The sequence below is a fragment of the Lithobates pipiens genome, unplaced genomic scaffold (assembly GCF_037356315.1).
Source record: "Lithobates pipiens isolate NorthernLeopardFrog02 unplaced genomic scaffold, aLitPip1_a1.2 Scaffold_19, whole genome shotgun sequence".
NCBI lineage: Eukaryota > Metazoa > Chordata > Amphibia > Anura > Ranidae > Lithobates > Lithobates pipiens.
The window spans coordinates 387551943-387565346 of NW_027507764.1; the positions used below are offsets into that span (position 1 = coordinate 387551943).

The following is a 13404-nucleotide window of genomic DNA, read 5'->3' on the forward strand; positions in this document are numbered from 1 at the left end:
ATACCACAAAAAGAAAGCTCTATTTGTGGGAAAAAAAGGACATAAATTTTGTTTGGGTACAGGGTCGCATGACTGCGCAATTATCAGTTAAAGCGCCGCAGTGGCCTGGTCATTAAGGGGGGAAAATCCTTCGGGGGCTGAAGTGGTTAATATAACCGTGTCAGTTCTTTTAACCCTCACAGTACAAGGTGACTTGTGTCCTGCATACTGTATATGGGTCACCTATGCTCTGTGTACCTGCCTTGATCCAGTGAAATACTAGAGACGTACTAGGGGCAATGGTTAGATGAGAAATGAATGATTCACAGAAGACGATGGATATCTGATCTTAACAAAGAGAATGATGTTATACGGTTTGTTAAATATTTGAAATTGATGTTTACAATGGAAAATGTCAAACCCTGGTATTGTAAACCAGTTCTGACATATTAGGTTTTTCACATTAGTTTTGTAGCACAGGATGATTTTACTCCAGGGCGTAGGAGTACCTTCCCTCCCTCATCCTGGCTTAAATCATGCAGTGTGACAAGATACCAACCTCCTGTCTGCTGCACATTCACAGCACATGCAGCCTACACAACACACATAACATGCTGCCTCAGAAGACAGATACAAAGTAATTGTGGGCTGGGGATCACTGGAGCAAAGAAATTACCATTAAACATCACATGATTACATTTCCTGCACTCAGATAATTATTATCTGCACAGGACTATGAGAAAGAGGCCCTATTCTTGCAAATTCATGTACTGTGCTTGAAACACGGTATGCTGTTTTTACACAGATTGTCATTTCTGACCTACACAAGGAGCTACCAATCATGCAGTCGTATGCTTTTTAACGATATACCCATAAAATGGAGCCATTGCCATTATAAGAATTAACTATGCTATAAAAATCAGAAGGTGTCCAAAGGGTGGCGCTAAAGAGCTGAAAAACCATGTAGCATGTCACTACGTTCGTGTTTGTTGGCCGAAAATTGTGTGCCATTTGTATAAAAGACAAGTTCCTGGCCTTCGGACAAAAGTCTGACGGTTTGTCTGCGGAAAATCCGATCGTTGTACGAGGCTTTAAGATGCTGCATGTTTTGTCCCTATTGAATCCCTCTCTCTGTAGCTGAGGCAGTTAGATATCGCTCCCATCTCTAATGATAAAGATTTAGCAGCTTTTGGGCCAGGGACAGAGTGACTACTGCATGTGACTACAGAGGGAGCGATTCCATAAGGTCAAACAGGCAGCCTTTTTAGAAATCCTACCACTGGCGATTAGTTATCAGCATTACTTTTACATATTTTCAAAGAGGTGTCAATATAACATAGTTGCCAAATGTACCTGATCTCCAGGGATCATCCTAGCTTTCAGATGAGATATACTTTCCTGGAAATGTATCTGATTTGTTTCTTTGCTCAAATTAGGTTGGCTGTTTATACACATCTCTAGTGATTGCTTTAAAAAAAAAAAAAAAGATTGTAATCAAGTGTATTACATTTTCCATAATTACATTGCAATGTGGAGCAATCCCAATAGACTGTATCAGCAATCGCCTTGCACAGGGGTGAATTGATGTCATGTCCCCAGATGTGTAAGTACACAAGTTACTTCCTTCCTTTACAACAAAAGAAAATGCAAGCTAGAATACTCATGCAGTGTAAGGCTTAAGGCACATGGACATAATTAGGTATTAAATACAACTTGCGTAAAAAATGTGATTGCCAAGGCTTCTTTGGTTTATCGTTTACCTGCGTATGCACATATGATGTAATTTCCTGAATGTGGAAGTGTTGCATTTGGAAACTTACGTGATACGCACATGTACAAGTAAATGCCAATGCAGAGAAGCTTTGGTGCTTATACAGGCACAGGAGTGCACAGCCATTCACTTACCTGACTGCCTGTTTGACCCACCTGTGCCCCCCTGGTAGCCGGAAAACGACATGCTTTTTTTATGCCTAATTACCTCCACATGCATGCATTCACATGGCCGAAGAGGGGCATCACTCGATTCTCAATGGAAGTTCTAAACGCTGCTGGCACGCGCTTTGAGTGCGAACGACAGCAGCTGCCATTTATAGCTGTCAGATTTGTATTCTGTATCACTGTTGGCATGTAACTGCTCATCTGAGCATTTATATGCAAATAGAACCTGCCACCGACCCTATATTCAGTCAGTGGGCATCTGCTGAGTTTTGTTCACTCACAAACTGGCCACAGCTAATGGACCAGTTTGTATGCAGCCAAAGCAGAATGTGCTGCTGCACCCAGTGTCAGAATTTAGATGCCTCTGAACACAGAAAACTATCTGCAATCATACCACCATGTGATTGTAGCCTAAGGGCCAGTTCACACTGGTGCAACATGCTCTCTGACTTCCAGAGCACAAGTCGCATGACATGTCAAAATCAATAGTTCCCTATGAGAGCCGGCTTAACTGGTCTGACTTGTGTTGGTCCGACTTTGAAAATGCTCCCTGCACTTCTTTGGTCCGGCTTGGGCACAATTTCAGCCCATTGATTTGAAAGTAAGTTGCAACATCTTAACTGATCTGACTTGTGCCATGCGACTTGCGCTTTGAGGATCTTGAAGGGAACCCCACGCCAAAACCGTACCAGACCCTTGAGATCTGGTATGAATTTTAAGAGGAACCCGCTCCAAAAAAAAAAAGGCATGGGGTCCCCTTCAAAATCCATACCAGACCCTTATTCAAGTATGCAGCCTGACAGGTCAGGAAAGGGACCATACCAGACCACATGTCCTTAACATGGGGGAAGGGGGTGTGGCTGCTTTGGGGCAAGGGGACAAGGGCCTCTTCCCGCCAACCCTGGGCGGTGGCAGTGTGGGTCTGCGGGCAGGGGGGGGTTATTGGAATCTGGAAGCCCCCTTTAACAAGAGGGTCCCCAGATCCTGCCCCCTCCCTATGTAAATAAGTATGGGGTACATTGTACCCCTACCCATTCACTAAAAAAGTGTCAAAAATAAATAAAAACAGTACACAGGTTTTTGACAAAGTCCTTAAGGCTGGGTTCACACTGCTGCGGGGGGAGATCCGGATGTGATTCGCACCGCAAATCACATCCGATCTCCGTAGCGATGCGAGTTCAGCCATACAGATAGTATGGCTGAATTCGCATCGCTCCCGCAGCAAACTCGCACGGGACCCTTTTTTCTGTCCGCAACAGAATCGGATCGCATAGGGGTTCACACCATGCAATCCGATTCCTGTGCGAGTCGGCAGATCGCACTGCGATATGCGGACGGATCTGGGGGTGTCATTAACATATCATTGACACTCCCAGCCGTCCGCATAGGGCAGTGTGAACTGCCGGCGGGAGTAATGAGATGCGGGAAAACGCCGCGGATTCGTGGCGTTCCCGCATCGCAGCGGTGTGAACCCGGCCTTAGGGCCGGTTCACACTGCGGGCGATGCGAGGCGACACCGACTTGCCTCGCCGCAACCTGCCGCGACCTCAGCGGCGATTTGCAAATGACTTCTGTATAGAAGTCAATGCAAGTCGCCCCGAGGTCGCCCAGAAGTAGTACAGGAACCTTTTTTCTGAGTCGGAGCGACTCGAGTCGCTCCTCTCAGAACGGTTCCATTGTACAGAACGGGGGCGACTTGTCAGATTGGGGCGAGGCAAGTCGTTTCGCCTCGCATCGCCCGCAGTGTGAACCGGCCCTTATTAAAAATGTTTCCCATCATAGCTCCAACATGTCTTTTTTCTCAGGTTCTTCTCCCTCCTCTGGTTCTTCTCTCTTTGTTGCCGATGTCTTCCTCCTCTGGTTCTTCTTTCCCTGCTGCTGATGTCTTGCTCCGGTTCTTCTGCTGGTTCTGCTGATGTTTGTTAAGGGCCACCATCATGGGTCTCCTGATGATGTCACCAGATGGCCACGCCCCATGTCTGTATAAGAACTGGCAGACAGCAGGAGCAGACACAGCAGTGGGAGCTAGCATTGGGAGAAGAACCAGCCGAAGAACCAGAGGAAGAAGACATTAGCAGCGGAAGGGAAGTAGAGGAGAGAAGAGAACCAGAGGAGGGAAACATCGGCAATGGAGGGAGAAGAATCGGAGGAGGGAGACATTTGCAATGGAGAAAGAAGTCCCAGAGGGAGAAGACACGTTGGAGCTATGACGGGGGGACATTCTTTATTTTTAATGAAGGACTTTTTATTTATTTTTGACACTTTTTGGTGAATGGGTATGAGTACAATGTACCCCATACTCATTCACATGGGGGGGGGGCAGAATGTGGGCCCCCCCTTGTTAAAGGGGGCTTCCAGATTCCAAAAAGCCCCCTACCCACAGACTTCCACAACCAGCACCCAGGGTTGTCAGGAAGAGGGCCTTGTCCCTGCTCCAAAGCACCCCCCATGTTGAGGACATGTGGCCTCACTTGGTCCCCCTTTCCTGACCTGCCCAGGCTGCATGCTCCCGTAAGGGTCTGGTATGGGTTCTGGGGGGGGGGGGGGGCATGCCTTTTTTTTTTTTTTTAATTATGGTGTGGTGCTTTCCCCCAAGATTCATACCTAACTCAAAGTTGTATCCCGTTTATTGAATATTGAATTTGCATGGAGTCGGATATGAAGTCACAGGGCAAAGTCGAATCAGAAGTCTTCTGTGTCGGAAAAGTGAATATAGCTAAAGCTGTAGATATCTGTGTACATGTTCTCTTAAAGCGGAGTTCCACCCATTTCAAAGTCAGCAGCTACAAAAAATGTAGCTGCTTACTTTTAATAAACAGACAGGGAGGGAGGAGGGATAGGTGAACTTCCTTCCGGCACCAGGAGAGGAAGGCTGTTAACCTGTAACCCGTTTTCAGTCTGAAGTCCGTTCTCCGCTGACGTCACCGCCATCAGTCGAGGCAGCGCGTCATCCCGACTTCCCAAGTCTGGATCCGCCAGCTGCCTTGATTGATGGCAGTCTCAGCGAGCCACTGTGACGGCCACTCCCCGCCCCTCCCCAGCTAATCGCTCCAATGAGCATGGAGGATCAGAACAGGAGAGATGCTGACTGACAGGCAGCAGCTCTCTGCTTGGGGGGGAGTGAGAACCAAGCCATCGGTGGTGTTCGATCGCTCGGTTCTCAGTGCAGAGATGGTTCTCAGTATAAGGACAGCTGCTGCATTGGTCCATCCACTGAGGTAAGTATGAATCTGAAATAAAAACAAAACCCATACTTCTCTTTTAATGGAAATGGTTTTTCACTATTTCAGCTGTGCAATAAACAGTTTTTAACTCTTGTGTGTTGTGTTTTTTTACATTTTTTTCACAGGTGAATGGGTAGGGGTACATTGTACCCCATACTCATTCACATAGGGTGAGGGGCCTGTATCCAGGGGGCCCCCTTATTAAAGGGGGCTCCCGGATTCCAATAAGCCCCCTGCCCCCGACAACCAACGGCCAGGGTTGTCAGGAAGAGGCCCTTGTCCTCATCAACATGGGGACAAGGTGCTTTGGGGTGGGGTCCCCAAAGCACCCACCCATGTTGAGGGCACGTGGCCTGGTATGGCTCAGTGGGGGGGGGGCCTCTCCCCACCCCCTTTCCTGACCGGCCGGGTTTCGTGCTCGGATAAGGGTCTGATATGGACCTGGGGGGGACCCCACGCCATTTTTCTTTGGCGTAGGGCTTCCCCTTTAAGTCCATACCAGGTGACGGGGCCAGCTACGCTTCATTCGCTGGTCCCAGCTACCTGGAGCCGCGCTCAAAATGAACGGACTTTTCTCTGTGCGGGAAAAGTCCATTAATTTCAAAAGTACGGCAGACTAGCACACACACGGCCGTATTGTCCGCTGGACTGCGAGTCCGGCGGACATACTTTGGTGCAAAACTACTTTCTTAGTCCGCCAGACTTTTGGGTAAAAAAAAGTACGCTGGAGCCCACACACAGGGGGATTGTCTGGCGGACTCGAGTCCGCCGGACTTTCCCACCAGATTGTTTGATCGCGTGTACGCGGCATTATACTTACCTGCTCTGTGCAGTAGTTTTGCAAAGAGCAGCCCCGATCCTCCTCTTCTCGAGTCCCCCCTGCTGGACATCCTGCCCCCCCCCCAGTGCCCACCATAACAAGCAGCTTGCAATAAGGGCATTTGTGCGGATTCGTTCACGAACCAGCTCTGTGTGTTCATAGACACACAGTGCATGGCTCAGCCCTGCCCCCTCTTCACTGGCCAATGGTGCAAACTGCTGTCTCTGAGCCTAAGAGGGGGGAGAGCCAGGAGAGTTGCTGCTTTTGTGTACATTGCTGAATCAAGATTGGGCTCAGGTAAGTATGGGGGGGGAGTGTGTAGCCAGAAAGTTTTTTACCTTAATGCAGAGGATGCTGTGGGTGTCCCTGTTCTTGCTGCTGCAAACTGTCCTGCCACTGCCCGATTTTATCAAGTTCTCAATAAGAATTAAAGTGGGGTGCCCCTTAAAAAAAATAAAAATAAAAGTCAGCAGCTACAAATACTGCAGCTGCTGACTTATGATCGGACACTTACCTGTCCCATGGTCCACTGATGCGGGGGAACAAAGCCCCGCTCGTTCACCACTCCGCTCCGTGGTGCCGGCATTCTTACTGTGGGCACCCGACTGTGACTTCACAGCCGGGCACCCACTGTTCATGCACGAGCGGAACCCGCGGACGGTGATATGCCGCGCATTTATCTGGGACCTGTAACGTGTCCCACATGACTGACTGCGTCGAGCGGAAGTGATATCACGAGTCTGGGCACTGAAGGAGGCAGACTATGAGGGACCTCCTAGCAACAGGCATTTAGAGGTGAGTTAATTTTTTTTTTTTTTGTTTGGGTACAACGTCGCATGACAGAGCAATTGTCAGTTAAAGCGATGTAGTGCTGTATCTGCTCATTAAGAGGGTAAATTCTTCCAGGGCTGAAGTGGTTAAGCAGCCCAAAGTTCAAAAAAGACCCTGTCAACCTAAAATAGAAAAGTAAAAAAAAAAAAACACCTTATAAAAAAAAAAGTCACAAAAGGAATGAAAACTCCTAATTACAACTCTTGAAACAACAACCCAATTGAATTTGAAAAGAAAAGCCCTACCAACATAAACTAAAAATCAATATACCTCCAAAATAAATGAATACCCACCCCCTGAAACAAAAGACTTGTAACAAAAATAAAAAAAAAGATTGCTGTCCCAGCAGTTAAAAGTGATCACTGACCTCAAATAAACAATAACCAAAAAAATTAACAAAAACAATAAGCAGAAAAAAAGGCAGAATAGTGGTAGCTTGTCCAAAGGGCTAGCAATCAGTGATAAAGTACAGGCTTCATAAATGATTAGTTTATGAATTGTAATGATTATTACATATTCAGAATTGATTATTAGTCAAGCAGCGTGTGGATGAAATGCCCTATAACTGACAGCAGAGGCTTCGCTCTCTCATGCTGTTACAGCGTGCGGCCACCAAGCGGCAGCAAAGAGTTAGGTGAGATCGAGGCGCTCCTCCCCCTCAGTCCTGGTCTCCAGTGGTTACCAGGGAACAGAGCGGTACACATTCAGGTGAGGAAAGCATGGGACGTATGCGGGCGCCGGGTTTGTAATTCTTAATATGTTCAGAACTTTTCCTGTTGTTATAGCCGGTTGTCCGAAGTTTGTCCGAGTCTTGTTTTTAATCCAATCATCCCGAGTGTGGCCCGTTCATGAGGCTCCTCGGACTGACCGCTAGGTGGCGGTGTGTGGAGGGTTTAGAGCTCACGTGATGGGGAACCTGTGAGGGCTCTTCCGGGTTTCCATTAGAGGAGGAGGAGGAGGATGGTGTGTGCATTGATGGCTGTGTGTATATGTAGAGGCTTCTGTTTTATTTGACAATTTCTCATATCTGTGGGGTGGTTTTTGTTTTAATCAGAAGCTTTATTTGAACACATTAAAGTATGTGTTTCTTTTTTAAATATTGCATACAAAGCCATGATGTCCTCACTATCATGAATGGATAATGTCATTCTAAATGGTGAAGTTTGTAATTCTTCTTCTTCTTCTTTAGGCCGCTTGCAATTTAGGGCTGGTAAAACACTGTGGTTGAGCCATGTTTTTAATGTCCCTCAACCGCTCAGAGTCAGCAGTGCAAACGCATCATGGCCGTGATGCTTTGCTTCACAGCCGCAGTGGGATTTGTACCCCCCCCCCCCCCCCCCCCCCGCGTCAAGTGAATGCCCTGCATCTGAACACAATGTGCGTGCTTGTCAGGAATGTAAGGGGCTAAAACCATAGCTTCCAACTGTCCCTGATTTGGAGCAAGGTCACTCTCCTCCTCATTTGTCCCTCATTTTGGTCTGATCTATGTAATTGTGTATAAAATGCACTTTTTATCTATCACCTGATTTCTAAATTAATGTATTTGTAAATTCCAAAAGCAAATATAAAGCAATAGTAGTGTTAACGCACTTCTGGGTTTTAACCAATCCTTGTGGTTTTTTTTTTTTTTTTTTTTTTGTACAGTTTTCCTTTTTAAGGGGGCGTGGCATGGGGTGTGTCCTATGCCTGCATAATTTTTCTGATAGGTGTCCCTCGTTCCAATCTCAAAAAGTTGGGAGGTATGGCTAAAACAGGCAGTGAGTAGGTGATACAATTGCCTCTTCCATACCTGTCTGTTGCTTTCTGAAGAGTGATCCGAATGTGGATCATGCTTAAAACAGCAAATGTAAGCTATCCCTCATGGTGGGGATCCCTCAAGGGGAGATGGGGAGTCGGGGGGCTCGCATGCACCACGTCCCCTGCGGGAGATGGGGAGTCGGGGGGGCTCGCACGCACCACGTCCCCTGCGGGAGATGGGGAGTCGGGGGGGCTCGCACGCACCACGTCCCCTGCGGGAGATGGGGAGTCGGGGGGGCTCGCACGCACCACGTCCCCTGCGGGAGATGGGGAGTCGGGGGGGACTCGCACGCACCACGTCCCCTGCGGGAGATGGGGAGTCGGGGGGGGGGACTCGCACGCACCACGTCCCCTGCGGTAGATGGGGAGTCGGGGGGGGGGGGGGCTCGCACGCACCACGTCCCCTGCGGGAGATGGGGAGTCGGGGGGGGGGCTCGCACGCACCACGTCCCCTGCGGGAGATGGGGAGTCGGGGGGGGGGGCTCGCACGCACCACGTCCCCTGCGGGAGATGGGGAGTCGGGGGGGGGGGGGGCTCGCACGCACCACGTCCCCTGCGGGAGATGGGGAGTCGGGGGGGGGGGGGGCTCGCACGCACCACGTCCCCTGCGGGAGATGGGGAGTCGGGGGGGGGGGGCTCGCACGCACCACGTCCCCTGCGGGAGATGGGGAGTCGGGGGGGGGGGGGGCTCGCACGCACCACGTCCCCTGCGGGAGTCGGGGGGGGGGGGGGGGGGGGGGCTCGCACGCACCACGTCCCCTGCGGGAGATAGAGAGTTGGGGGGGCTCGCACGCACCACGTCCCCTGCGGGAGATGGGGAGTCGGGGGGGGGGCTCGCACGCACCACGTCCCCTGCGGGAGATGGGGAGTCGGGGGGGGGGGGGGGGGCTCGCACGCACCACGTCCCCTGCGGGAGATGGGGAGTCGGGGGGGCTCGCACGCACCACGTCCCCTGCGGGAGATGGGGAGTCGGGGGGGGGGCTCGCACGCACCACGTCCCCTGCGGGAGATGGGGAGTCGGGGGGGGGGCTCGCACGCACCACGTCCCCTGCGGGAGATGGGGAGTCGGGGGGGGGGGGCTCGCACGCACCACGTCCCCTGCGGGAGATGGGGAGTCGGGGGGGGGGGCTCGCACGCACCACGTCCCCTGCGGGAGATGGGGAGTCGGGGGGGGGGCTCACACGCACCACGTCCCCTGCGGGAGATGGGGAGTGGGGGGGGGGCTCGCACGCACCACGTCCCCTGCGGGAGATGGGGAGTGGGGGGGGGGGGCTCGCACGCACCACGTCCCCTGCGGAAGCTGGGGAGTCGGGGGGGCTCGCACGCACCACGTCCCCTGCGGGAGATGGGGAGTCGGGGGGGGCTCGCACGCACCACGTCCCCTGCGGGAGATGGGGAGTCGGGGGGGGGGGGGCTCGCACGCACCACGTCCCCTGCGGGAGATGGGGAGTCGGGGGGGCTCGCACGCACCACGTCCCCTGAGCTGGGTTGTTCTCCATAGATCAGCGCAGGCTCAGACCATTGTCCTCTGTTGCCCTCTTACTACCATAGTGCTGCTTTAAAAGGATTTAATGTCTGCATTTTTATGCAGCGTAATGCGTGGCACTTAACCAAATCGTGTCACAGCGTATCGTGGTGCTTGGAGTTGAATGAATTGTTATTTTGAGATGCTTCAGGCTGGGTTCACACTATTGCAAATTGGATGTGGGTTTACCTTCATCCAATTCACATGTCAGGAGGTTGTGACTGGCTCTCTATGCAGCCAGTTCACACATCTCTGGAACAACTGAGGAGCAAATTGCACAGGAGTCCTGTGCGTCTTCTGGTCCATATTCAGGCACAAATTTGGACTGAAATCAGACCTGAAATGGTGAACAAGGACGCACTGGATCCCCTGCTGTGAGCTGCTCTGCACGGCAGTGTGAACCCAGACTCAAAGTTGAAAAAAAGTAAACATCACAATGCATCTCATATCACACCACACCAGCTCATACGTGTTATAAAGTGCCAGATGCTGTGAATGAAATACTATGGTTGGCAGTATCCTTACTGACCTCTCTGAAGTAAGTTGTTGGTTGGCCCTTTAAAGAGAAGTATCAGCCAACCATGAGATGGCTTTCAGGTAGAGAGCCACTCAGCTGAGGCATTGTCTAAGGCTGGGTTCATACCTATGCGATAGCAGGAGATTGTGACCATCTCTCTATGAAGCCGGTTCACATATCTCCGCTGCGGCTCCGGTGCGAATTTTGCACAAGAACGCTGTGCGTCTTTTGGTCCTTTCAGGTTCAAATTTGGCCAAAAATTTGGGCTGAAATCAGACCTGAAACGGTGAACCAGGACGCATCGGACCCCCTGCTGTGTGCTGCATGTGGCGATGGTGTGAACCCAGTCTGAGAGATGGCAACATAAAGGCAGCCCATAGATGAGTCAGTTTTTGTCATTCAGCCAGCAGGTTGAATGAAAGAAAATTTACTAGATTTTCCCCTTCCACACACTGGATAAGGATGGGGGAATCCTCCCTGCTGAGCTATTGTATTCTGACAGTGTGGAGACTTCCCTGCTGTCAGAATACACTGAAAACAAGAGAAGGGCGCACCGACCTAGTGCAATTGAATTGCCTCCATTCGTGGTCACACACAGCCCCGACTCCTGACCCTATGTCTGTGGCAGACAGAAGAAGATGTTCCACACCGGCATTGGACCAGCGTTCTGTCTATCACAGGCACTCGGTCAGGAGGCGGGGCTGTGTGTGTGTGACTCTGATTCAAATGTAAGTTTTTACAACAGGCTATCCCCTCTCTGTGATCCGGCCAGCTCTCCTCTCCTCTCCTCTCCATCCATACATAGAAACAAATTCACACATGGGACTTTAAATGAGTTGGTCATATAGGTAATCTCAACTAGGTATAAAATATTTTTATTCAGATTCCAAGAAAGACATGGTTAAATGAACATAAACATAATAACGTCATCAAGCATGATTTAACCATTGACATGTTATTTACAGTAGTGAAATAGATCATATACATATACAACTTAATACTCGACGCGTTTCGCAAGCTCGGCTCGCTTCCTCAGGAGTTGGTGTATATGCAGGATATCTAAAAAATAGTAGGTAGCAGTAAGATATAACATTCAATGGTAATTTTGGTTAAAAAAAAAAGAAGCATGTGGCCTCTAAGAGGCACCACATACTTACAATATGGACAATGAGTCCAAGGCACCGATCCATATAGGCAGCGGCAGAAAGCATTCCAACCGGGAGCTGAAGAGGCGTAACCAACAGCAACCAAACCGGGGTCCGGCAGGGGGCAGACTAGGCGAGAGAGGAGGGTGGAAATGAGGTGTATCCTGAAATGCTCCATAGACCACAGATGTAATAGTAACTAATAAAATTATGTATGTATCTAAGTAGGGTAGAATTAGAGTAAATTAGATGTAATATCACTGTTTTGTAGACAAAACTATGATATTGTGGGCATGGATGCGGACAGGAAAGAAAAAGGAAAGAATAAGGGAGTGTGTGTGGGGGGGGGGGGGGGGGGAAGAAAAGAAGAGGGTGAAGAAAAAGTGAATGAGTGAGATGAGCAGGTGGCTGTAGAAAGAGAAGGAAGAGATACTGATCTTGGGTGTGCCTCGTTAACGATACGCAGCATAGATAAAACATTGGCAAGAGATTGTTTGTAAATATTGAAGTAATCACCAAAATGGTGGAGTAACCGTATAAAAAATATATATACCCTGTTTCCCCGAAAATAAGACCTAGCGTGATTGTCGGTGATGGCTGCGATATAAGCCCTACCCCCCAAATAAGCCCTAGTTAAAGTCCTTCTAGGTCTTATTTTCAGGGTAGGGCTTATTTTCGGGGAAACAGGGTAGGACTTATTTGGGGGGTAGGGCTTATATTGCAGCCATCACCGACAATCACACTAGGTCTTATTTTCGGGGAAACAGGGTATATTGATAATATCCGTATAATATGCTGGTATGGGAAAGGAGCACAGACAAGGATAAGTAGAAAGAAGATATAGAATGTGAAAGTAATCGGTCAAAGTAATAGAGGGGGAGAGAAGGGTAAATAGTGTGTCCTATTAGATAGTAGTGGGTAAAAACAATTAGCACGCAATATGTGTAAATAAGTAAAGATAGGTTGGGATAATATATTAAGTATCTCTAGTGTGCTTACCCCTATATAGGACCTCTCAGGTGTGAGAGGACAGTCCGAGTGAAGGGAGAAAAAGGAATTCGCCATGTCTGAACCCCCAGCTTAAATCCCAGAGTAGGAGCGTTGGGCCACACCCCTAACGCCATACTAACGTGGCTACGGTACGTGCCCGCACTGCGCATGCGCGGGAACCCCCGGCCAACGGCCCTCTCTTTTCCTCCATGCTCTCTTCCCCTGTGATGATCTGGCTGCCCTCTCTCTTCCTCCATGCTCTCTTCCCCTGTGATGATCTGGCTGCCCTCTCTCTTCCTCCATGCTCTCTTCCCCTGTGATGATCTGGCTGCCCTCTCTCTTGTGGTGATCTGGCTGCCCTCTCTCTTCCTCCATGCTCTCTTCCCCTGTGATGATCTGGCTGCCCTCTCTCTTCCTCCATGCTCTCTTCCCCTGGGCGAACAGCTCTATTTCAACCCTGTCTGCTGGAAGTGCTCGCTTCCCCACTCCCAGGCAGCCTTTGCTTGACAGCCATCATTTTCCACTCGCAAAATGCGAGTAGGCGAGTGGAAAATTTGAGGGCTGGTATTAGCAAAATTTCACTTCGGTAAACTTCTAGCAGACATAATACAGGAGATGGTCAGAGACTGCAGACATGA

At 49.9% G+C, this 13404-nt stretch overlaps 1 protein-coding gene across 1 annotated transcript in view; it reads left to right on the forward strand.

Moving 5' to 3' along the window:
• The first annotated feature begins 7432 nt into the window (after positions 1–7432).
• The window catches only part of FBXO15 (F-box protein 15), a 256162-nt gene continuing 250190 nt past the window's right edge, over positions 7433–13404 (forward strand). Inside the window, exon 1 of the mRNA XM_077492374.1 lies at positions 7433–7500. The gene's annotated coding sequence lies outside the window, so the exon portion shown is untranslated. The remainder of the gene's footprint in view (positions 7501–13404) is intronic.